The sequence below is a fragment of the Sorex araneus genome, chromosome 9 (genome assembly GCF_027595985.1).
Source record: "Sorex araneus isolate mSorAra2 chromosome 9, mSorAra2.pri, whole genome shotgun sequence".
In the NCBI taxonomy this organism is placed as follows: domain Eukaryota; kingdom Metazoa; phylum Chordata; class Mammalia; order Eulipotyphla; family Soricidae; genus Sorex; species Sorex araneus.
Window position 1 is genome coordinate 52,989,293 of NC_073310.1, and position 24,687 is coordinate 53,013,979.

General features: G+C 43.8%; 1 pseudogene; it reads left to right on the top strand.

The window, feature by feature from the left end:
• Positions 1-21,983: 21,983 nt before the first annotated feature.
• LOC129407119 (60S ribosomal protein L19-like) lies at positions 21,984-22,607 on the top strand (annotated as a pseudogene).
• Positions 22,608-24,687: the final 2,080 nt, after the last annotated feature.

Below are 24,687 nucleotides of genomic sequence, written 5' to 3' on the forward strand. Positions count from 1 at the left end.
TCCCAGCACAGCTAAGGATTAAGTTCTGCCTCTGGGGCTTCTACTCAAGGATAAAGAGGAGCAATTGGAGGTGGGGGGGGAAGGGGAGAGGGAAGTACTCAAAATTCTATTCCTTAAGTAGTTTTAATGACAAAGCCAGGAGAGACTTTACTCATCATTTGGGGGCACCTAGGGTTTGGGCCACACCCTGAGATGCTCAGGGCTTATTCCTGGCTCTGCGCTTAGGAATTACTACTGCTGGCAATGCTCAGAGGACCATATGGGGTGCTGGGGATTGAACCTATGTCAGGCACATGCAAGACAAATGCCCTACCCGCTATAATATCATCCCAGCCTCCTTTTCTCATTTATTCATTTTGCCAACTCCCTCTAAACTTACCCTCTATTCACCTATCATTGAAACTCTCAGCTACTTAAAGACTCTCCATATGTTCTTTGCCCCAAGCATTTTTATTGCAGAGCTAGCTGGCTGTTAAGCAATCTTGCCCTAAAAGATAAAATAGTGGTTAAGAGTTTGGCTTCAACTGACATCCAGTTCCATTATTAATAGTGATTAGATTGGATCTCATGAAGGCCTAGACCAGAGCTGAAATAAGATTATTATTCTCTCTACTTATTTAAATTTAACCCCCACTAATGTTTCAGCTTTATTCCTATTTCTTCCACTAGCATTGCCTGATAAATACTATCAGGATGGGATTGACAATTTTACCAAATCATGGTGAACATGGGATGGCTGAAAAGTTGCCAAATGTACAATTAAAATTAATTCACCATCAGGAGCTGGAGCAATAGTACAGTGGGTAGGGTGTGTGCCTTGTACGCAGCCAACCCGGGTTCAATTCCCAGCATCCCAGATGGTCCCCCGAGCACCGACAGGAGTAATTCCTGAGTGCAAAGTCAAGAGTATCCCCTGAGCATCACTGGGTGTGACCCAAAAAGCTACAAAAAAAAAAATTAATTCACCATCATGTTGGAGAGACTTCTGCTATTACCTTTTGTGCAAAAAGATCCTCATTAATGTCATTTCTGGGTTGGAGTAATAGCATAGTAGACAGGGTGTTTGCCTTGCACGTGGCAAACCCGGGTTCAATTCCCAGTCCATATGGTCCCCCGAGCACTGCCAAGGAGTAATTCCTGAGCACATGAGCCAGGAGTAACCTCTGTGCAACGCCAGGTGTGACCCAAAAAGTTAAAAAAAGTCATTTCTGTCCTTTATTCTTTTCTGTTTTGTCTGATTTGGGGCCACACCTGGCAGTGCTCAGGGCTTACTCCTGGTGGGGCTCAGGGGACCACATGGAATGCTGGGGATCAAACCTGGCTCAGCCATATGAAGGGTAAATGCCCTACCAGCTGTATTATTGTTTGGCCCTTTCTTCACTTCTGACTTATCTGTCCTAAAGAAGATGGAGAAAACACACTAGGTATTTTTTTACTCCACCCCAGGTACTTAGATTTCTCTGGTCCTTGACACACTTTCACCTGGGCCCTGCTTCACCCTTACTTCAAAATGTAAGTAAGTATGAGGGCTAGTGCCATAGCACAGCGGGTAGGGCGTTTGCCTTTCATGCAGCCGACCCGGGTTCGATTCCCAGCATCCCATAGGGTCCTCCAAGCACCACCAGGAGTTATTCCTGAGTGCATGAGCCAGGAGTAACCCCTGTGCATTGCCAGGTGTGATCCAAAAAGGAAAAAAATGTAAGTAAATATGATGAATTTGGAAATGACTTTGCATGTCCATTTATATCCCAGAATAGGTTCGGGCTTCTAGATTAGCTTTTAACCATAATACAGTATTGTGATTCCATCTGCCTTTTTGAGTGTGGGGTTATTTTTAGAAACTGAATGGGACAGGAGTTATTTACTCTTAGGAGTCCTCCTAAGAAACACTTTATTTCAAGTTTATAGTCATAGATTCCATGAGAGTCACATTTTTAGAAATTATTCTATTTATTTATTCATTTGTATTTAGTCACCATGGATTACAAAGGTGTTCATCACTAGCTTTCAGGTATATAATATTTCAACACCAATCTCTTCCCCAGTGTCCACTTCCTTCCACCAAAGCCTCTATTCCCCTCCCATCCACTAATCTGCCTCATGAAAGGCAATTTTTTAAATGCCTTTGGCTCTGTGGCTTATAGTATGTTACTGATGGAGTTGTATGAAAATATTTTACCACCTCCAGGCACTCCCTCCCCTTGGTTGCCTTTTCTCCACCATTATAATGTTCCCTTCCCTGTCCTATTCCCCCACCCCACTCCTCTGCCCCCATATTCACTTTCTGAGTGGTTTGCTTTGAGTTCAGGGTTGTTTGTTATTGTTGTTTGCTGTTTGGGTTTGGGGGGATCACACCCAGGGATGTTCAGGACTTCCTCCTGGCTCTGCTCAAGGATCACTCTTGGCAGTGACTGAGGGACAGTATATGGTGGTAGGAGTTGAGTGCAAGACAAGAGCTTGGTTGAGTGCAAGACAAGAGCTTTAGCTCCTATACCATCTCTCCACCTGTTACTAGCCACTAACCCCCAGCCCTCACCAACCTTTTGTTCTATTATAAGACACAACTCTAACCCTAGCATTCAATTCTTTGTGGACCTCAGCTATAATCCAGCATTTCTCTGCTTTGAAACATCACTCATAGTGACCCTCCTCTCCCCCTTGGCTATGATTACGTGTGCTGGTTTCAGGCCCTGCCTCTTGCTCTTTACCAAACCAGCCAATCGTAAAGGGCAGAGTCATTTCCAGCCCACAGTAATCTCTGGTTGCTAAGAACGTTGGCTTTGGAGCCAGACGGCCTGTGTTTGAAAGGTTTTCCCACTTAACAGCTGTCTATCCTGGGGCAAGATACTTAAACTCCCTATCTTATGGAATTATATAATAATTGCTGTTCACAAAGAGGGTATGAATCATCAAACAAAAGTAAAGACTATTCAATGTCCTCTGTTTAAGAAGATAGAAAAATATATATTTCATACTGGAAATAGTTACCTTTAAAATAGTTTTCAAAATGTTGATGCTTGAATGGCTGGACGTTGATTATCTTGAAAGGCAGTTCAGAAAGGATGTATCACTTCCTGATGCAGCAGCAGAACTGAAGCACTAATGTTGGAACCCTTGGTCCAGTCACAGAGTACAGAAGATCAGGTGTATAGAGCAATAGTCCAATGGGTAGGGTATTTGCCTTGCATGCAACTAACCTGGGGTCAATCCCCAGCATCCCATATGGTCCCTGAGCACTGGCAGGAGTAATTATTGAACACAGAGCCAAGAGTACCTCTGAGTATCACCAGGCATGGCCCGCAAACAAAAAATAAATAAATAAATAAAAAGAAGACCAGGTGTATATTCAAAGCAGGTCTGAGTCCCAACTCTGACACTTGTTATTATTCCTGTATGTAAATTCTTTTTTTTTTTCTATAGTCTACTTTCAGCACACATCTCCCATCCTGAGCGGGCCATGAGTTTTTTTTTTTAATTCTTTTATTGATTCACCATGTGGAAAGTTACAAAGCTTTCAGGTTAAAGTCTCAGTTATACAATGCTCAAACACCCATCCCTTCACCAGTGCACATATTCCACCACCAAGAATCACGATATACCACCCCCTCCCCCCCACCTCCCCAGCCCCCCACCCCGCATGTGTAACTGGTAAATTTCACTTTACTTTCACTTTACTTTGATTACATTCAATATTTAAACAAAAAAATTCACTATTATTGATTTGGAGTTTCTCCCCCCTAAAGTCGACCTGCTGAAAAGAAAGCATTTGGTAATTTGTTTTCCATTGCTGAGAATGAAGAGATATGAGGTCAGGAGGCCGCACTAGCAGTAGCATAGTTTTGGATTTCTGTATTTTAGTATTTTAGTAACTAAGTCCAGAGAAATGTCTGCCAGGAATCGCAACATTGTAAGCTTGTACCTCTCAGCTACTTTATATTCCACATATGAGTGCGATCTTTCTATGTCTGTCTCTTTCTTTCTGACTCATTTCACTCAGCATGATACTTTCCATGTTGATCCACTTATATGCAAATTTCATGACTTCATGTTTTCTGACAGCTACGTAGTATTCCATTGTGTAAATATACCAGAGTTTCTTTAGCCAATCATCTGTTTTTGGGCACTCTGGTTTTTTCCATATTGTGGCTATTGTAAACAGAGCGGCAATGAACATGGAAATGCAGATGTCATCTCTACTATACTTTTTGCCTCTCCAGGATATATTCCCAGGAGTGGTATTGTTGGGTCAAATGGGAGCTCAATAAAGGGTTGATAACAAGGATATACAATGCACTGGTTGAACTCCACAAGAAGAAAACTGCCAACCCAATCAAAAAATGGGGTGATGAAATGAATAGAAACTTTTCCAAAGAAGAAATCCGAATGGCTGAGAGGCACATGAGAAAATGTTCAACATCACTAATTATCAGAGAGATGCAGATCAAAACAACAATGAGATATCATCTCACACCACAGAGACTGGCCCACATCCCAAAAAACAAAAGCAACCGGTGTTGGCGTGGATGTGGGGAGAAAGGGACTCTCCTTCACTGCTGGTGGGAATGCCGACTGGTTCAGCCCTTTTGGAAAACAATATGGACGATTCTCAAAAAGTTAGAAATTCAGCTCCTGTATGTAAAGTCTTATATTTTACTTTCCTGAGCTCTTTGTGTGTGTGTGAAAGTGGGGAAAAATATTGCTACCTTGCAAAATCATCATCATGAAGCTTAATGAAATATTCTATTGCAATAAGATAAATGGGTGTTAAGAGGGTGTTGACAGTAATACCCCCAATCCAGTGGGATTTGATCTCTGAGTGCTACTTGGTAGAGTTGGTTGAATTCTTCTGCCCATTTGCCTATTTGTCACATATAAATAGGAAGAGCTCTTGAAGGAAAATGGATCTCTTCTCTTTGCAATTCAAAATCATTAAAATACACCTGATGGGCTTGAAAGCATCAACCATAACCTGGTTGTTCAGGAGAATAGGATAAGATCCCTGAGAATCCTAGAATCCTTCATAGAAAATAAGAGCATAGAGACTCGACAATAAATCTCTCAGAAGAGAGCACAGAACAATATGCTAAAGAGATGCTTCCAGACCCCACGCCAGGCTGTGGGGGCAACCTGGAGGGGGCAACCTGGAGGGGGAGGGGAAGGCCTTTCCCTGCCCCAATGAAGACAGCCCTGGCAACTGAAAACCGCCAGAGCTCATAGCCGCTCTCCACATGCTCTGGCCGAGGAGTGAATTCATTCCCGGACCAAAAGTTGCACATTTGATGGGGTTTAAAGTAGAAGGCAACCAATCTTAGGGGCATATATATATATATATATATGCATATATATACATACATATGTGTATACATATACATATATACAGATATATATGTGTATATATGTGCACAAAAGTCTCAATCTTTAACGATATGTTACTAATCTCTTATAGAAGGGCTTAATGTCTTCTGGGGGAAATACAACAGTCTTCACACACTGTCCTCTAAGAAACTCTTTTGGATCATTTTTAGCAGATTATTCATAAGAAGCAATACAAAATAAATTGCATTTATTTGGAGGCTTTGGAAGCAGGGTTTAGGGCTTGGGATAGAAACATTCGAAATATGGTAGTGGGAAGTTGTAATGGTGGTGGGATTGGTGTTAAAATATTAAATGTAAGGGCTAGAATGATAGTACAGTGGGTAAGGCGTTTGCCTTGCACGCGGCCAACCTGGGTTCGATTCCCAGCATCCTATATGGTCTCCCAAGCACCACCAAGAGTAATTCCTGAGTGTATGAGCCAGGAGTGACCCCTGTGCATAGCTGGGTGTGACCCAAAAAGAAAAAAAATATTAAATGTAATCAATTATTGTGAACAACTTTATAAAAATAAAATTAAATTTAAAAAATAAAATAAGAGCATTATTAAGAAAGATCTTTGATTTGGTAGCACTGTAGCACTGTCATACCCTTGCTCATCCATTTGCTCGAGTGGGCACCAGTAATATCTCTTGTGAGACTTGTTACTGTTTTTGGCATATCAAATATGCCACGGGTAGCTTGCCAGGCTCTGCCATGCAGGCAGGATACTCTCGATAGTTTGCCGGGCTCTCCAAGAGGGATAGAGGAATCAAACTCAGGTTGGCCACATGCAAGGCAAATGTCCTACCCACTGTCCTAACTTTTTAAATAAATAATTTTATTTGGGGCTGAGATCAGATATTGTGACGATCTTGGGGTCACTCTCTACATAGCGGAGCACATGAAGTGCTGGAAATCAAGCCTGGGTCAGCCACATGCAAGGCAATGCCTTACCTCTGTAGACTTTATCTCTGGCCTCAACTTGTCTCTGATCAAGGGCTTAGCAACAAGGATGAGCTTTTTCACTGGGTTTATAGCTCTCAACCATGGCCTCACCCAGACACATTGGTGACAGGAAAATGGGCAGAAAAGAGAGCAGATAAGCAAATCTAGTGAAGCCATGGGAAACTAGAATTCACAACCAAAGCAAAGTTTTGTGAGAAACACAGTGTGAAATAAAAGAAAACTGGAAATAAAGTTTCTAACTCAGGGGAAAAGAAGCAAAATGAGGGACCAGAGTGATAGTACAATGGGTAAGTTGCCTGTCTTACATGTGGCAGACCTGGATTTGATCCCGGACACCTATATGGTCTCCTGGGCATCACCAGGAGTGACTCCTGAATGCAGAGCCAGAGTAATCCCTGAGCATCAGTAGTGATCATCTTCTCCTTCTTCCCCTCCTCCTTCTCTTCTTTCTTCATCTTCTACCGTGGGCACACACACATACTCAAAACATCCCACGGAGTGACTGTAGCCCCTACTCTTCTCTGCAGTCACTAAGCTGTGAATATCAGTATCTTTTTACACTCCTATTCCATAAGAATACGCTATTCTTTGCTCTCGTAACTCCTATCTGGAACTGTTTCCTCAATACCAGTTTTTCAGTGACACCTTTCTTGAGCATCTGTTTCAGAGAACTAGCTTGCCTTTCCACACACACATACTCAGTCTACCATCTTCCCTGTTTATTTTTCTTCCAGAGACTTAGACATAACATCTATCTTACCACTATTCTTCTACCACTCTCCTTAAAGAAAATACTAGGTCTGTAAGTTCTCTGTCCCTCCAGCTCCCCAGAATCTAGAATCATTTCTGGCACATTTGAGGTGCTTGGGAAATAAAATAATGTGATTGGACAAGTAAATGGATGATAGAAGGAAAGAAGGAAGGAAGGAAGGAAGGAAGGAAGGAAGGAAGGAAGGAAGGAAGGAAGGAAGGAAGGAAGGAAGGAAGGAAGGAAGGAAGGAAGGAAGGAAGGAAGGAAGGAAGGAAGGAAGGAAGGAAGGAAGGAAGGAAGGAAGGATGAAATACCAAAAGCTCCATTACAACTGAGATGAGTGTCTGAGTTATACTTTGGGCATCTAAGCAATACATCTCTAGGCTTTCTCCCTATTTTCTTCCCTGTTTAGTTAAAGGTAATTCAGAAGGGTACTCAGTCCAATTTCTACTAACTTTGGGGGAGAAGTTCATGGATTCTAGGTGCTCTGAGAACTATCTCAATACAGGTGCACCCAGAGAAACACCAGCAATAGTACCATGTTGGGTGCCACCAGCCTCTGGACCAACCAGTCTTTATACCAATGATTGTAAAATCTGTCATTCTCAAGAGAGCTCACCTAGCAAGAGGCAAATACAACCAGAATGGTGGCCCCGTATGACAGAAAATCCATGGGTATATGAGATTGGGATCCCCAACAAGTTTGACTCACTGGGAATGCAAGAACATTTGCTTAATAAAAAACCTAGTTTCTTGCTAATTTGAGCACATAAAGATCTAAAGTTACATACAAGTTGTAAAATTGGGAAACCATTTTTTTAACCACAACTTGTGCAATCTTCGTTTATCATGTTAATGTTCAGCTGGAAAAATTTACTCAGTAATTATTAGTCCCTTCCACATCATGGTTTAACACCATTATATATTTCTTGTTAACTGAGTATATTAGGGTTCTCTAGAGAAATAGAACCAATAGGACATATGTAAAGACCTATAGAAAGTTTCTTATGAGGAATTAGCTTACCTGACAGTGGAAACTGAGAACTCCCATGATCTGCTATTTAGAAACAGGAAGTCTAGGAATTGTTCAAGACTAAACCCAAAGATAGGGGCTGGAGCAATAGCATAGAGGGTAGGGCGTTTGCCTTGCATGTGACCAACCCGGGTTCGAATCCCAGCATCCCATATGGTCCCCTGCGCACCGCCAGGAGTAATTCCTGAGTGCAAAGCCAGGAGTAACTCCTTCGCATCACCAGGTATGACCCAAAAAGAAAAAAAAGACTAAACCCAAAGACCTGAAACCCAATGGCAGTGATGTCTGAACGCAGATGGAGATGGATGACACTTCCAGAGCCAAGAGAAAATTCTCTATTGCTCTGTCTTTCTGTATTTTTTTGGTTCTCAAAGAAGATGCCTATTCATACCATAAGTGCAAATGCTTTTCATCCACCTATCCATTCGAACATTAGCCTCTTCAACAAACACTCCCAGATACATCCAGAAATGATGGCTTTTCAGCTCTCTGGTCTTTCCTGACCTATAAAATTTATCATCACCTGGAGTAAATAGTAATCATAGTACCATTTGGGAAAGCATGTTCATTTATAGATCCAAGGGAAATCCTCTCATAATCTCTGTCCAATAAAACAGGACAATGACAAAAGAACAAATGGATCGTGACATGGTTCATTGGTTGTTATCTTGAACTTTCTTTGTTTCCTATTGCTAAATACAATTTTTATGCACTAGATGCACTAGATCATTTGTCTTGTTTCTGTAACTAGATTCCCAACAGCTTGAAAAATGTATCATACATAAGATTTGGTGCAACTGTGCAGAAATGAACGTTGCAGGATAGATAACAGGGATTCAAGCACAGGCCTCCAGCATTTTCTTTGGGTTTAAAATTGGACTGATAGCTTTTGATTTTGTTTCCTGAAATCTATCCTCAGACTTTTTGCTATAGAAGACCCTATATATTTGTTAAGACAAATGTTGTAGCCATGTAATGACAATTTTTATTAAATTTCTGGTGTCAAAAGTCACTCAAATAATACATGTACCTCTGGCTCTTTCATGCCAATAATTAATTTACCTCACAAAGGAGCATTTAACATACAACTGAAAGGATAAAATAAAACAGATCGCAAATCAAATCCTTATCCTTTAATAAGAATCTTATAACAATAGAAAGAAGGGCAAGAGTCTTTGAATCAGATTTCAATTCTGCAAAGAGAAATTGGTTTAACAATTTGGTTTCATTTTCTGTCTTATTTCCCTGAATAATTGAATTCTGACATCAAATATGGGAGTCAGAATCCCTTACTTAAGGGTTCTTACATCTCTCCCAAATCCAGCCTCATCAACACAGATACCCAGTTGACCCACCCTGTCCCAAGAGAAAAACTTGAAACTGGAAGAAAATGTAGCATTCAAGAGGCCTTAGGCCAGCAGCTCTTCAGAAACAATTATCTCACAAACTTGGGGTGCACTGTTGTTATTTTTTTTCTTTCTCCTTTTTTTTGGCAAGCGAGCCTGTAAGAAAAGTGACTTACTGTTGCCTAACAGGATTAAATTCTTAACTGAAGCATTTTCGTCTAATCCATCCTCTATTTTCTAATCCCCTGTGAGTCAGAATGTAAGGAAAAGTTTCAATTTTGACTCAAAACCCACATTCTTGGATGTCCTCATATTGTTGCAAGCCTCAGATCCTCCCTCCTTTCTGAGCAGGGCACCCGCTCTCCAACAGAGGCCACCCAAGGTTCCTGACACACATCACCTCAACCAGCTCTACCCTAGAGTGACTACCTAATCCTGCTTCCGGCCTTGGCTCTTTGTGTTTTGGTTTTGTTTTGTTTTGTTTTGTTTTTCAAATGTACATGTTGAGATATTCCTTATTGAGGCCAGAAAACATTCCAGAGAAATCTTTAAGGGGAAAGCCTCTGGGAGCAGAGTCGCTTTGGGCTTCATTCTAGGATGCAAGTATTATTTTGAAAGTCTTAACCAGAAGCCCATAAAGCCACACCAACCCGTTCTAACATAATAGAATAGAATAACGCTGAAATCAGGATTAGGATACCTACATTTTAAGCCCGGTTCTCCTACTCAAAAGCTGAGTCACTTAATATTTCTCAACTAGTTTTTTCATCCAGAAAAACGGACTGAGGATATCCACCCAAGAGTCCTGACAGATAGGGAGGGCATGGAATTTGGGGGAGATGACAAATCTCATCAGCTATAATGTGTTCTGTAAATATGAGGTATTAATATTCATGTCCTCCCCCAATTTGGCTCTTGTTAAAATGATAGTTTCCCCTCTACTTTCTACACACACCGATTGTATTTGAGTGTTATCTTCTACAGACGTTGCCCACATGCATAAATCCTTATTATCACTGGTCTTCGGGACAATCCTAGAAAAAAAATAATATTAATGTTACTTAATCCCGGATCACCAGAGGTTTTTTCCTTTGGCAGGTGTTACTGCAATGTTGGCATACGATTAGACTAGTGAGCAAGGTAATTGTTCTGCAGAAGCATTTCTTTCTCTTCGAGAGCAGGTATTGGTGCAATCAAGTCACTGAAAAGGTCTGTGGGTGCAGATGACAGGACAGGGTGCTTCCTCATGAAATTCAGCCATTGCAAAAGAAAGCAGTAAAACTGACACCTATTCCTTGAAGAGCATCTGGATCCCACTTATGCCATTGGAGGAGGAAGAAACGGGCGATGAATTTCAGAAGTGTTGCTGGAACCCAATGTCTGGCTTCCCTATGTGCTATGAGGCACACTGAATTCCACAAGCCATTGAGGTTTTTCAGTGTGAAGTCAGCCCCAAGGAGACAGCTCAGAGACTTGTGTGTCTTTCTGCACAGCTTTTCACTGAGTGCTTACATCTCTTGAGAAGAAGCACTGACGCTATGACAAAGGACCTCTGGGAAGATGAGGCAAATGTTCAGGGAGCCAGAACACCAGATCATGTGTCATGAGATGTTGGGAGTGGGGGTGGCAGGGGAGAGGTTCTCTTTTCTCTTCCTCTGGCCAGATCAGAGAAACTTTTGGCTGACTGATGAATAAATTCATCAACACACTCAATCCATAATGTCCCAGCCATGTTCATCAGCCTCACGCTCTCCTCCATCAGAGAAGACATTTGCAAAGGCAAGTAAGTGCTCTCGGATTTTGCAAATTTGTCTGTGGACAAGTTGAAGCTCCGGGCCTGGGGTGTCTCTAGCAGCTGTGGTGGGTCTAACTCAAGAAACAAAACCTTTGATTCCACCAACCAAGATTTTAAAACACTTTGCCTTCGTTGGCTTTATCCAAAAATCTCTTGACATTGTTTTATTCCAGCTATGACTTTTATTCAAGGTGGAAAATTAAGGTCAGGGAGTTAACTCAAAGGACTGGAGCTCATGCTCTGTGTGCGGGGCCCCCAGCATCTATGCCCAGCACTGCGTGCATCCTGGAGCACCAGGGAGCAAGCCCCCAGCACTGAGCCTGAAGTAACCCCCGAGCATTGAGCAGGAGTAACCTCTGAGCACCGTTCTGTGTGTGCCAAAAAAAACAAAAACGAAAGGAAAAAAGAAAAGATGAAAAGGCAAAGAAAAGTCTTTGTGAATTCAGACACTCTGGAGAGTAGATATTTTACAAGACAGTTCTCACATCCTGTCTACACCATCCAACAGGTTAACCAACTGGTACCGGATTCCACAGCAAACCTGGTGTGACATGGAGGCACCATAAATGACAGCTCGCCCCTCCCCAAGGTTTTCTTCTATCTGGTGCCTCTCAAACCCCACTATGTTTTCTTTGCTCTTTTTTTTCCCCTACACTGTGGGCAGTTCTTTGCTTTCTCAGCAAAGGCTTTCAAATATGCAAACGTCAGCTTGAGCCCGCGTCTTTCCAACCTGATTCATCCCCAAAGCTGGCTTTGTGAGGTTTGAATTAATGAGGTATTATCATAATAGAACACCAGGGACTCAATCTGTGTGCCCGAGTGTTTCATGTCAGATGTTGGAGTCCCACATGAATCATTTATCCATGTATCCTAAGGCATGTTCTACTTTGTAGAATACATGAAATTACTAATCCTTACATCTTTTAATGGCATAAAATTTAAAACCCACAGAGTATTAGTACCAGATTCTTGTTTATTGTTTCATTATTTCTTAAATCATGTTTTGTAGTAAAGGTTTCCAAATATCTTCATATTAATATGCTGCCCTGGGAAATTAAAAAAAAAAAACTGAAATTGTCCTCCAACTCCAACTGCAGTATGTGCAGAGGGAGAATCATTTCCTATAGAACTAACCCCTTCAACAATTGCCCCCTGATGCCCGTTTTTCTCTAGGCATCCTCCGTGGTATTTTTTTTTTATTTAATTGCCCAAAACCTGCAAAAGGACAAACGATCACAGTCCACAAACATTTCTTCAGAACACCTTTTTAATCTTTTTTAATCTCACTCATTTCATTCTTCCCCTTCCTTCTTTTGATGCCATAATGACTAGGGGAGCACACAGACACATATAGATACACACACACACACACACGCACATGCACACACACAAATGGTTGTGATGCTTGCTAGAGGTTTGTACCCATTGACTTGTATTGCTCACATACATGTCACCAAGTGCCACATACTTCAGTGGTGGTGATCACACATCCCTGGCTATTGTGTGACTGGAAATCACTAGCAGCACCAGGGATCACAGATGATGAAGCAACCAGGATTGTGGCACCACAGATCAAAATCAGAGTCTCATACTACTGAGATGCTTTAACCCCTGAGCCATCTCCCAGTCGCTGAACTGCTTTTAGATGGATTTACCTATCTGGGGGTGGGGGGAAGGGAAAGGGACCATAGGCACTATAAGTCACATGCTCTATAATGAAGCCATATCTCCAGTCTGGAGCCCACTTTTTTGCCATAATACGTTCTATTAAAAAAAAAAAAGAGTTCAGATTTCTTAGGGAAGTCCTGTGGGATGGTGACATTCCCAGCATCCCATAGGATTCCCTAAGCACTTCCAGGAGTAATTCCTGAGTACAGAGCCAGGAGTAACCCCTGTGCATTGCTGGGTGTGACCCAAAAAGCAAATGTCACAATGCCATTTAAGTCACTGAAGTGGTGAAGTGGTCTATGTGTGGTTAAGCCACCTAAGTGGTCTTCATGGAAGAACAGTGTATCAGAAGGAGAGGAAAGGATGGAACCTAGGAAAGGATCAATTTTGACCCTCTAAAACATACAACCTAGGGTAAGAGCAGTTGTCACATAATGAAAGGTAGTTCACCCCCTAAAAATATTTCAACCCTATGTACATGAAACAGAAGAAGGCTTATGCTTTCCCACATAGGACCCTGCCTGAAATTGATCACATAACAGAAGCATCTTTGATGCATTTTGTCAGATTCTCAAATGTCCCAAATCCATGTTTCTAAATCATTATCTCAATTGGTTTACTTCTAACCATCATTTAAAGAACTATTGTTATTCATTTAGTTTATTTACTGCCTTTTCGGTGAGGGGGTATTATTGTTGTTGGGAGGGCACAAAATGTTCAGGGGTTACTCCTGGCTCTGCACTCAGGAATTACTTTTGGCAGTGCTTGGGGAACCATATGGGATGCTGGGGGTCAAACCCAGGTCAGCGGCATGCAAGGTGAGCTCCTTACCCACTGTACTATCACTCTGGCCCTTGTTCATTTGGATTGAAAGGAAGTTAAGGAGGAGAGAAAATCTTATACTCAGTCTTAAAAATTAAATACGTAGGGGCTGGAGGTACAGTCCAGTGGGTAGGGTGTTTGCTTTGCACTCAGCCAATCCGGGTTTGATTCCAGGCATCCCATATGGTCCCCTAAGCACTGCCAGGAGTAATTCCTGAGTGCAGAGCAAGGAGTAACCCCTGTGTATTGCTGGGTGTGACCCAAAAAGCAAAAAATAAATAAATAAAATATAAAAATTAAATATGTAAATCAAATTCATCTTATTTTTATTCTATTTTTGTTTGTTTGTTTGTTTGATAGCACACTCAGTGGTCCTCAGGGCTCAATCCTGGCTCTGAACTCAGGGGGTCTCTCCTAGCAATCACTCCTCGAGGCACTGTGCGTATATCCAGAGATGGAACTGGGGTCAGCCGTGTGCAAGGCAAATGCCTTGTACATTCTCTCCAACCATTAATTTGTATTTTAGAAAAATGCAACGATTTGATCTCTGTCTACTTTTAGGAGATAATTCTACCTACTATCCCACAGGCTTCCTTTTTCTCCCCTGGTGAATATTTAATGACCTAACCTGCAGCTCCACTAAATTCTTTCTTGCATAGAGTCTAAGTCTAGTGTTTGAGACACTGTCAATCTGATGACAAAACCTTACTTTATGAAAAGCTGCTACTATATACAGTAGCATAATAAACAGACCCATGTCTCAGCCATATACCCTCAGATCCTGAGCAGGCCCACACTGGCAGCACAGGTGAGAGGAAATAAGCATAGAAGTAAATGCCACCTGGGGCTGGAGCCACACAACAATGGGGAGGTCACTAGCCTTGCATGAGCCAACCTGGATTTGATTCCCAGTATTCCGTATGGGCCCCTGAGCACTGCCAGGAATAATTCCTGAGCACAGAGCAGGAGTAACAAGTGAGCATCCCTAGGCAGGAGACCCAAAAGCAAAACCAAACATAGGATATGCCACCCATATCGAAACAACAAGGAAATCTCAGCTCAGACCAGTCAGAGAAGCCTCTTTGAAAAAGTCCAGAAACAACCAGTGCTGGTGGGGTTGTGGTCGAAAAGAAGCCTCAGTCACTGCTGGTGGGACTTTTATATGGTTCGCCCTCTGTGGAAAATAGTATGGAGACTTCTCAGAAAAAGAAAGCTGGAACCTGCATATGACCCTGTAGTGCCTTAGCCTCTATCCCAAAGCACAAAACATTAACTCAAAAAGATAAACGCAAATCTAAGTTCATTGCAGTGTGATTTACTATTGCCAAGATTGAAATAACCCAAATGCCCAAAAACAGACTAATGGATAAAGAAATTGTAAAATCTATGCATACATATATACATATATATACATATGTGTATATATATATGTATATACAATGGTGAGTTGGAGAGATAGTACTGGGGTTAAGGCACTTACCACATATGCTATCAACCCTCATTCAATCCCTGGCACTGCATGTGGTCCCCTGAGCACCACCAGGAGTAATCCTTGAGCTCAGAGCTAGGAGTATACCGTGAGCACTGCCAGGTGTGGGCCAAAAATCAAAACAAGTAAACAAGAAAACTATATAGACAATGGAATACTACCCAGCTATGAAAAAGGTGAAATTGTGCTGTTCACTGCAGTTTGGATGGAATTAGAAGGTCTCATGCTAAACTGAGTCAGAAGGAAGACAAATACCATATAATCTCATTGAGATGCAGAGTAGAAAGAGATAAAGTATGGGAATAGACAATGACTAATGAGCACCGTCCTGATACTCTGCCGATAGAACTGAGTCTGCTGGGGGATTAGGGGCCGAGGGGACTAGAAGGGCCTAGGGATGATGGTGGAGGGATATTTGTACTCGGCTGGTGGTTGTAGTGCTATATCATTGTATGACAACAAAATTTATATTAATTCTATTGTAAATCATGATACATTATTAAAAATATATACTGTGATGGGGGTTGAGAGATAGTACAGTGGGTAAAAGAGCGTCCTTGCAATCAACTGACTTTGGTTTGATACCTGGACTCCATATGGTCCCCCAAGCCCTGCCAGGAGTGATCTCTGAGTGCAAAATCAGGAATAAGTCCTGCTGCCAGGTGTAACCCCCAAATGCGTACATAATTAGGTGCTGAGCTCAGAAATATAATACAGAGGTAAAGGCATATATGCCTTGCATGCAGCCACCTCTGTTCAATACCCAGAACCACATGGTCCCCCAAGAATTTCAATCTATCGCCCTGGAAGCCCCCCAACAGTGCCAGGTATGACCCTGGAGGTCCCACTCACTGCTCAGGTATCCCAGATTATCTCCAGCATTCCAGGGCTCAAGTAGAGCACCACATCCTGGAGTCCTAGCATTGAACTGAAGGCCTGGTAACCAAGAATTACCCAGAGACCCCCCTGGACCTCCAAAGCACCATTTGGGAGACTCAGCCCCACTCCAAAAAAAAGTCATTGCAATGAGCAGGCTATTTGAATCTCATTTCCGCTGGCACCAGTGCAGTCAAGCCAAGCACTCAATCTAGACCATCCATAAACTAAAAGTAAGTGCATGAAGTGTAAGTGCTTTTAAGTTTTACAAGAAAATTAAAGAAAGTAGGAAGCTACCATGTTAAATATTGCCTTGGCAAAGGCTGACACCACATAACTACACAAAGCATTGTTTCATACAGGGGGAAAAGAAAGAATTTATGTCTTACCTCCTCAAAGTTAAGGATGCATATTAATAATCCATAGGGATTTGATTGCATAGGGATTTGATATTTAGTTGGTTGGGGCCAGAGAGATAGTTGCTGCATGGGTGGAGGCCCTCTCACTGTGAGTGGTGGAACTGGAACCCAGTTTGATCCCAGGGAACCAGGTATGGTCACCTGAGCACTGCTGAGGAGTGATCCTTGAGCACAGAACCAAGAGTAAGCCCTGAGTGCTGTGGCTGTGGCCTGCAAACCAAAATAAGTAAATGAAAACATTTCAATGGCCCAAACAATCTAATGAATAAATAAATAACACACGGATATGGTTTACATGGCGGAAAATTCATTCTGTAAGCATCAAAAGAAAACCTAAACTTGTAGGAATGTGGCCAAGTTCATCAACTTGGAAAATTTATTTAGTGGCCAGCTTGTATGGATGGACGTCATCTGCTCTTCCTCCCCTCACCCAGGGCAAGTTAAAAACATTCAAGATTTTTGCAAATAAGGAACCCATCCACGCATGGGTCATCACAAACAAAACACAAAAACACGGGGAGCCAAGGAGACAGCAGAGCGGTGAGAGGTCTGCCTTGCAGGCACCCCCCATAGTCCCCTGAGCCGCCCGGGAGTGATCCCTGAATGCAGTGTCCGGAGTAAGCCCTGAGCACCTCGGAGGATGCCCCGCCACCCTCACCCCCACCCCTCAAAAAAAAAAAAAACATGCAAAGAAAAAAAAAAGCTGGATTAATTTTTAAGAATTTTTGAATTCTTTTTCAAGAAATTTCGAGTTTTGAAAAAAAAAGTCACTTCCGGGCTCTGAAAATAAAAATCCCCCGGGGGTTTTCATGCAAAAGCCCTTTGGCCTGGGCCAGAGGAGGTGGTGGGCTGGTTTGGGCCGAAGAGGGAGCGTTGGGGCGGTTTAGTTTGTTTGTTTTTTAATTAGGAAATCAATGCGGCTGCAGAGACCGCGGGGCGCGCTCGCAGACACCCCTGGGAGCTGCTCGGCCACTGCGGGGGCCCCCCGCGGACACCCTCCTGCAGCCACGGTTATCGCCGAGGGCTGCGGGGGGCCCTGGGGGGCGGGAGGTGGCACGGGGCGTCTCTCGGGGGAGCCCCCGGCCGCCCGCCGCTGCCCTCGCGCCGCGGAGACGCTTCTATTTCCAGACCGTCTGCGCCGAGGCTGAGTTGGCCACATCAGGGCCGAGCGGCCTGCGAGGGCTTTCCGAAATAGCCTCCCACTGGTACTCAAAATGAGCCTGAATCGTTAATTCAAAACACAGCCCCGAGCTTCCTCCCGCGGCCGCCGCCGCCCTGCCGCCCTGCCGGCAGACGCGGCCCCGGCCCCGCCAAACCTGGCATTTGGGAGCCGGGTCGGCTCCGGAGCGCTGAGCCCGTTTTAGGAGTTTGTCTAAACAGCTCCCAGCCCTGTCTCTCATTACCGAGAGAGCCTCCGCAAACAGACACCCCCTGCTTCCTTTAAACACGGCAATTTGGGATCATCTGTTGTTCTCCGATCCTTTTTTTTTTTTTTTTTTATAAATCATTTGGACTGTAATTAGAGGGATAGACAACGCAAAAATTAAAAAAAAAAAATCCACCGCTAAGCTTTGCAGTTCTAATGTCAGTTACACGTAGCATTACTGGCTCTCCCAGGAACTCCGGGCAGGTATGATTTCAATAATCAAAGCATTTTTCATATATTTTCTAATTACCACTCCTGTCCCTGGATTTTGCTTTTGAACTTCCAAACTCTGGTCTGCCTGCCTTCTCTCCTGGTGCATATCTTCATCAACTCTCCCAAACCCTGCATGCAGGAGCACGCACGCGCACACACACACACACACACACACACACACACACACACACACACACACACACACACACACACACACACACCCACCCCAAGACTCTCCCCAGCACAACATTAGTACCCTTCTCCTGGGCAAAACACTATCTATACCAGCAAAGAAAAATAGTGTTTTTGGGGGAAAGAGTAAGGAGTAATCTTAGTACCCTTCTTCTGGGCAAAGCACCATCTATACCAGCAAAGAAAAATAGTGTTTTGGGGGGAAGAGTAAGGAATGGTAATTATATTCCTAATCACATGTAATTTAAAAGAAAATGAGTAGATGTGCGGCGAGGCCATTTAGCTCTTGACTCAGGGTAATTCCACAGTCTGGGCCCAAAGGCACCCCTCTGTCACCTGGGTGTCTTTCAAAGTCTCCCTCAGCTCAGCAGCCAAACAGTTAATTATAAGGGAGCTGCTGCTTCCCAGCGTCTGTGGGCCTGACTCAGGAACACTAGGAAAACTGCCACTACACGATAATGACAGCCCTGCCCCAGACAGTCACACACATGCACACACACACACACACACACACACACACACACACACACGCACGCACACATGCATGCACACACATGCATTCACACACATACACATGCACAAACATGCACAAGTGCATACACACATATACACGCATGTACACACACACACACACACACACAATCCACCCCATTCTCATAGGGGAAAACACAAGAACAGCAACCATGCGTGCAGTATTCCCTTTCTGCTAAGAAGCACTCGTTCTAAGTACTTCAGGTAGGTAAAGTGTCTACTTTGCACCATCCAATTAAAGACTAAATGAATTTTCCCCTGAGCACCTACTCACAGAGACAACACTGTGCCAAGAGTCACTGGTGTCAGTGCCTCCTAGAAACGGGCATCGTGCCTGCTCCAGGGGTGCCAGGGGAGATGGTATTTGAAGCTCCCAGGGTGTGGGAAGTTGGATAGTCACACTTAAACGTCGGGCAGTGAGTCCAGACCCTGTCCCTTCCTTATTTAGTACTGACAAAACCATTCTTGCTCACATTTCACAGAAAAGAAAACTCAAAGTTAGAGAGAGTAAAAGATATGCCAAGGTCCACTTACAAGGGAGATTTTAAACTCGGAACGTTTAACTCAGCAGCTTTGTTTCACTTGGGACTACGTCTGGGAGTGCTCAGAGCTTGCTCCTGGCTCTGCACTCAAGAATCACTCCTGGCAGGTTCATAGAGTACATATAACCACATATGATACATTATGGGCTGAGCGATAGCATAGTGGGTAGGGCATTTGTCTTGCACGCGGCCAACCCGGGTTTGATTCCTCCATTCCTCTCGGAGAGCCCAGAAAGCTACCAAGAGTATCTCGCCTGCACAGCAGAGCCTGGCAAACTACCCGTGGCGTACTCGATATGCCAGAAACAGTAGCAACAAGTCTCACAATAGAGACGCTACTGATGCCTACTCGAGCAAATGGATGAGCAACGGGATGACAGTGACAATGATATATCATGATCTCTTATAATATTAATGCATGTAACTCCAGTTATGTGGAGTGTTGGGGATCAAACTCAGGTCAGCCATAGGCAAGGCAAACACTCTTCCTGCTGTGCAGCACTGCAACCCTTCGGCCTTTCCTATATTCCAAAATAAACATATGCATAGTGTTGGGGTTGGCGGAACAGTTGGGTTGCATGCAGCTGATCCTGGCTTAGACCCTTGGCTATACATATGGGCCCATGAGCACCAACAGGACTTATCCCTGAACACAGAGCCAGGTGTGGCCCCCAAAAATGAAAAATTAAATTTTTCCAATTAGACATGTTATCACAAATCACGAAATTCCGTTGATCGTCAAGTTGATCGAGCGGTCTCAGTAACCGCTACATTCATCCTATCCTTGAGATTTTAGAAGCCTCTCTCTTCTCGGCCTTCCCAGCGATGCCAACGCCAGTAACCAGCTGACTCTCACTCCGCTGACCCTGAAAGACATGTTACACATGTTTAAATAATGAACCTCTGGCAAAGCCCTCGGATGCTGTTATTAGAACCTAAGGAGGAGCTGGAGAGATCGTACAGCAGGTAGGGCACTTGCGTTACACGAAGTCAATCTGGGCTCCATCCCCAGAACCTGCTATGTGGTCCCTTGAGGTGGTCTGGAGTAATCCCTCAGCACAGAGCCTAAAGTAAGCCCTGAGCACCACCAGATGTGGACCACAAAAACAAAAACAAATCAAAAACTGTAGAATCTAAGCAATGTTTCTTTCCCTCAAAGAGTTTTCTTTCTCTGAGATCACAGAAAACTTCACTTATCTGGCATTAAATAAGTATACATCCATGGAGCAAGGTGACATGCCTACAAGTCAAACATAGATTTATATTACAAGTTACATTTTATATCCATGTCATCTCCAAAACTATATTTTAAATCATCTGTTACAACAAGGGCAATATTATATCTATTTGTAGGTTTCTCATTATTTTCACTTTAAATGCAGTAAAAGAGCAAAAGATAATGTTCATCAAGGAATAGTAAAACCCAGAAATTTTAAAAGTTTGCTTCCCAGCCTTTTTGACAATTGGAGTCAATGGCAGAGGCATTTCTAATAAAAACTCTTTTAAAAAAGTAAATGCTTGGGCCAGAGAAAGAATATACTGGGTTACATGTGACTGACCAGGGTTCAATCCCTGGCACCCCATGTGGTCACCCAAGCACAGTCAGGAATGATCCCTGAGTGCAGAGTTGGACAGGAGTGACCTCTGAGCATGGCCAGGTGCGATCCCAACAGCCCAAACAGAAGTAAATGTTGATAATTTTAAAGCAGATGTCAGAAGGGAGAGCATAAATCGTCTAATGACTTCCCAGCTACCAACAGTTACCAAAGGTTGTACCCACAGCTCTGCTCCAATGTGAAATCCTACTCATCTTTTGATTGACAAAGAGGAAAATTCAGAAAGGGGCCTGGAACAGACTGAGATACATTAGGTACTGCTCTCCTACGTCATGGTGGCCAGGGAATGGAGAAGAGCCTGGAAGATGGTTCAGTGACTTTGACACTTACGTGGCACATGCAGTCAAGAGGTCCTAGCCCGGCCTCCACGAACACTGAGGTGGTCAGAATAGCTCTGCTGTTTGAAGTCTCCCATGACAAGCATCCAGAAGAGGATCAGTGACGTAGGAAGAGTATAGGGCAAGATAAGGGCCTGACGAGGATGATTGGGCGACAGTTGGAAGCCTGCCTCAAGTACTGGGGCAGAAGGCAATTGGGTAGAGAAGGGGCCATTGTGACAAAGATAGTTGGAAATGATCACTCTGGATAGGAACTGCGTGCTGAAAGTAGGGAGAGGAACAAACAGGATAACCTCTCAGTATCTGTGTTGCAGACCATAGTGCCTGAAGGAAAGAGAAAGGAAGGATGGGGAAGGGGGTTGGGGGGAAAGGAGAGAAGGAAAGTGCCTACCACAGAGGCAGGCTGGGAGGGGGTGGGGCGTAGCATGGAGGGAGAAAGACTGGAGCCATTGCTGGTGGGAAATGGATACTGGTGGAGGGATGGGTATTGGGTCATTGTATGTCTGTATGGCTGAAACCTGATCATGAACAGCTTTGTGAGTATGTCTGTCACAATGACTCAATTTAAAAAATATTAAAATAAATAAACATAGCCTTTGGCCGCTATGCTCAGGCTTCAGAAGAGGCTCGCCTCCAGCGTGCTGCGCTCCGGCAAGATGGTCTGGCTGGACCCCAAGGAGACCAGTGAGATCGCCAACGCCGACTCGCGTCAGCAGATCCGGAAGCTGATCAAAGAGGGGCTGATCACCCGGAAGCCTGTGACGGTCCATTCCCGGGCTCGGTGCCGGAAAAACACATGGGCGCGCCGCAAGGGTCGGCATATGGGCATCGGTAAGCGCAAAGGTGCTGCCAATGCCCGAATGCCAGAAAAGGTCACTTGGAGGAGGAGGATGAGGATTCTGCGCCGGCTACTCAGAAGATACCGGGAATCAAAGAAGATGGACCGCCATATGCATCACAGCTCGTACCTAAAGTGAAGGGGACCGTGTGCAAAAACAAGAGAATCCTCAGGGAGCATATCCACAGGCTGGAGGCAGACAAGGCCCGCAAGAAGCTCCCGGCTGGCCAGGCTGAGGCCCGCAGGGCTAAGACCAAGGAAGCACGCAAGCGCCGTGAGGAAAGGCTCCAGGCGAAGAAGGAAGAAACCACCAAGACTCTGTCCAAGGAGGAAGAGACCAAGAAGTAAACAGTACAAGGAACAAGACAGCTTTACCTGTCTGTACAGAGGGCCTCCGTTGCTATTGATCATTGACTTAAACAAGATTTTGTCTGCAAAAAAAAAATAATAATAAATAAATAAATAAATAAATAAATATGTATATATATATTTTTTTTTAAAAAAAAAGATAAGGGCCTGGGTTTATTCTCAGATCCCCAAGCTTCAGAGTGGCTGGTGAAGAAAAAAATGTAATGATGATTTTCTGGTTTTGTGATCACACCCAGAAGTGCCTAGGGAAACATATGCAATGCTAGGGATCAAATTAGGTTTTACAGCATGCAACACACATGCCTGAATTACTGTCCTCTCTCTTGCTGGCCTTCAATGTGAAAAACATGACTGATGATCAATACAAGATTTTTTCAACACATATGTATTGATCATCAATAATGTTTTCTATATTGAAGGGGATATAAAGACATTTATGCCATGATTATAGACTTTTACCGCTTCACCATGGAATCAGGAGGAAGGCCCACAGAGAATGAGTCCTAGAAGTTGCCTGGTGCTTCATAGTTGATTTAGTCCTTCTACATATCATCTGGGCTGGAGCGGTAGCACAGCGGTTGGGCTTTCGCCTTTCACTCAGTCAACCCGTGTTCGATTCCTCCGCCCCTCTCGGAGAGCCCGGCAAGCTACCGAGAGTATCGAGCCCACTCGGCAGAGCCTGGCAAGCTACCCGTGCATATTGGATATGCCAAAAAAACAGTAACAATAAGTCTCTCAATGAGAGATGTTACTGGTGCCCATTCGAACAAATCGATGAGCAACTGTATGACAGTGACAGTGACATATCATCTAACTTAAGTACAATATGAGATAAGCGTCTTCCAGGCTTAGGGGAAACTTGGAAAGAGATTTAGCCCAAAGAGCCTGGACCAGATCATTTTATAGTGAGGCTTGTTCCATCATCATCTTTAGAAAACAATAATGAAGGGATGTGTCATTCCCAGAGTTTAGTCGTCTACACACTTCACTCAGAGGTAGCTCAGTGTCTTTTCCCTTGGTGTCTCACTGAGCATCCCCTGTGGCCAGCAATGCTGACACTGGAAGGTGGGTCACAAAGTACCCCCGTATTCAAGGAGTTCCCATTCCAACATGAAAGAGACCATGTCGAGGAACAAGATAATACAGTGTGATAATACAAGATAATACAGTAGAGACAGAACAGGAAGTTCTGAAAGTCCAGGCAAAAATATCATTCTGCACAGCCAAGACATTTGTCAGGGCCTGAGAGCACTGAGGTAAGACTCTTGCCTCAGATGTGGCTGATGCTGTTGCAATCCCTGAAGCTGCATATTGTCCTTGGAGTACCATCAGGAGTAACTCCTGAGCACATAGCCAGGAGTAAGCCTTGAGCACTGCCCATGACCCCCAAACAAAACCAAATGAAAAAGACATTTGGCAGAAAGAGGACATTTTTTTTTTGAAGGGTTATACCCAGCGTTGCACAGGGGTTACTCCTGGCTCATGCACTCAGGAATTACTCCTGGCGGTGCTCAGGGGACCATATGGGATGCTGGGAATTGAACCCAGCCTCATGCAAGGCAACTGCCCTACCGACTGAGCTATCGCTCCAGCCCCAGAAAGAGGACATTTTAATTGGGCTCTGATGGCTGGGTAGCAGGTGGCCTGGTAGATAGAAGAGTAGAGAAGATCACTTCGAACAAAGACAGCAGTAGGGACACATCATCACTATGAGATTAACAAAACATTTTCATATTTACCATCTTATGGAAAAACTCAGGAGGCAAATGGGACAAATATGGTTTATGTCCATTTTAGGAAGGTGCTTCCCCCTTTCCTAAACACCAACTCATTTAACTCATGAGTTACAGTGCAATGCACCTTTACATGAGTCACTGACAACTGTGAGTCACTGAAAAATATGAAGGAAATGTTCCTAAGAGGAAAAGCTGCCCTCATTTAGAGTCAGAAGCTACCATCAGAGAAAGGAGCCGTGGTCATGAAGCAGTCAGTGGGGTTAAATAAAGGCATGCCTTAAGTGAGGAGGGGAGGGTCTGTGGTTGGATGTGGCAGCTGCCTAACCCTAAATCCCTGTGTTATCAAAGAGACAAGGGCCACTTTAG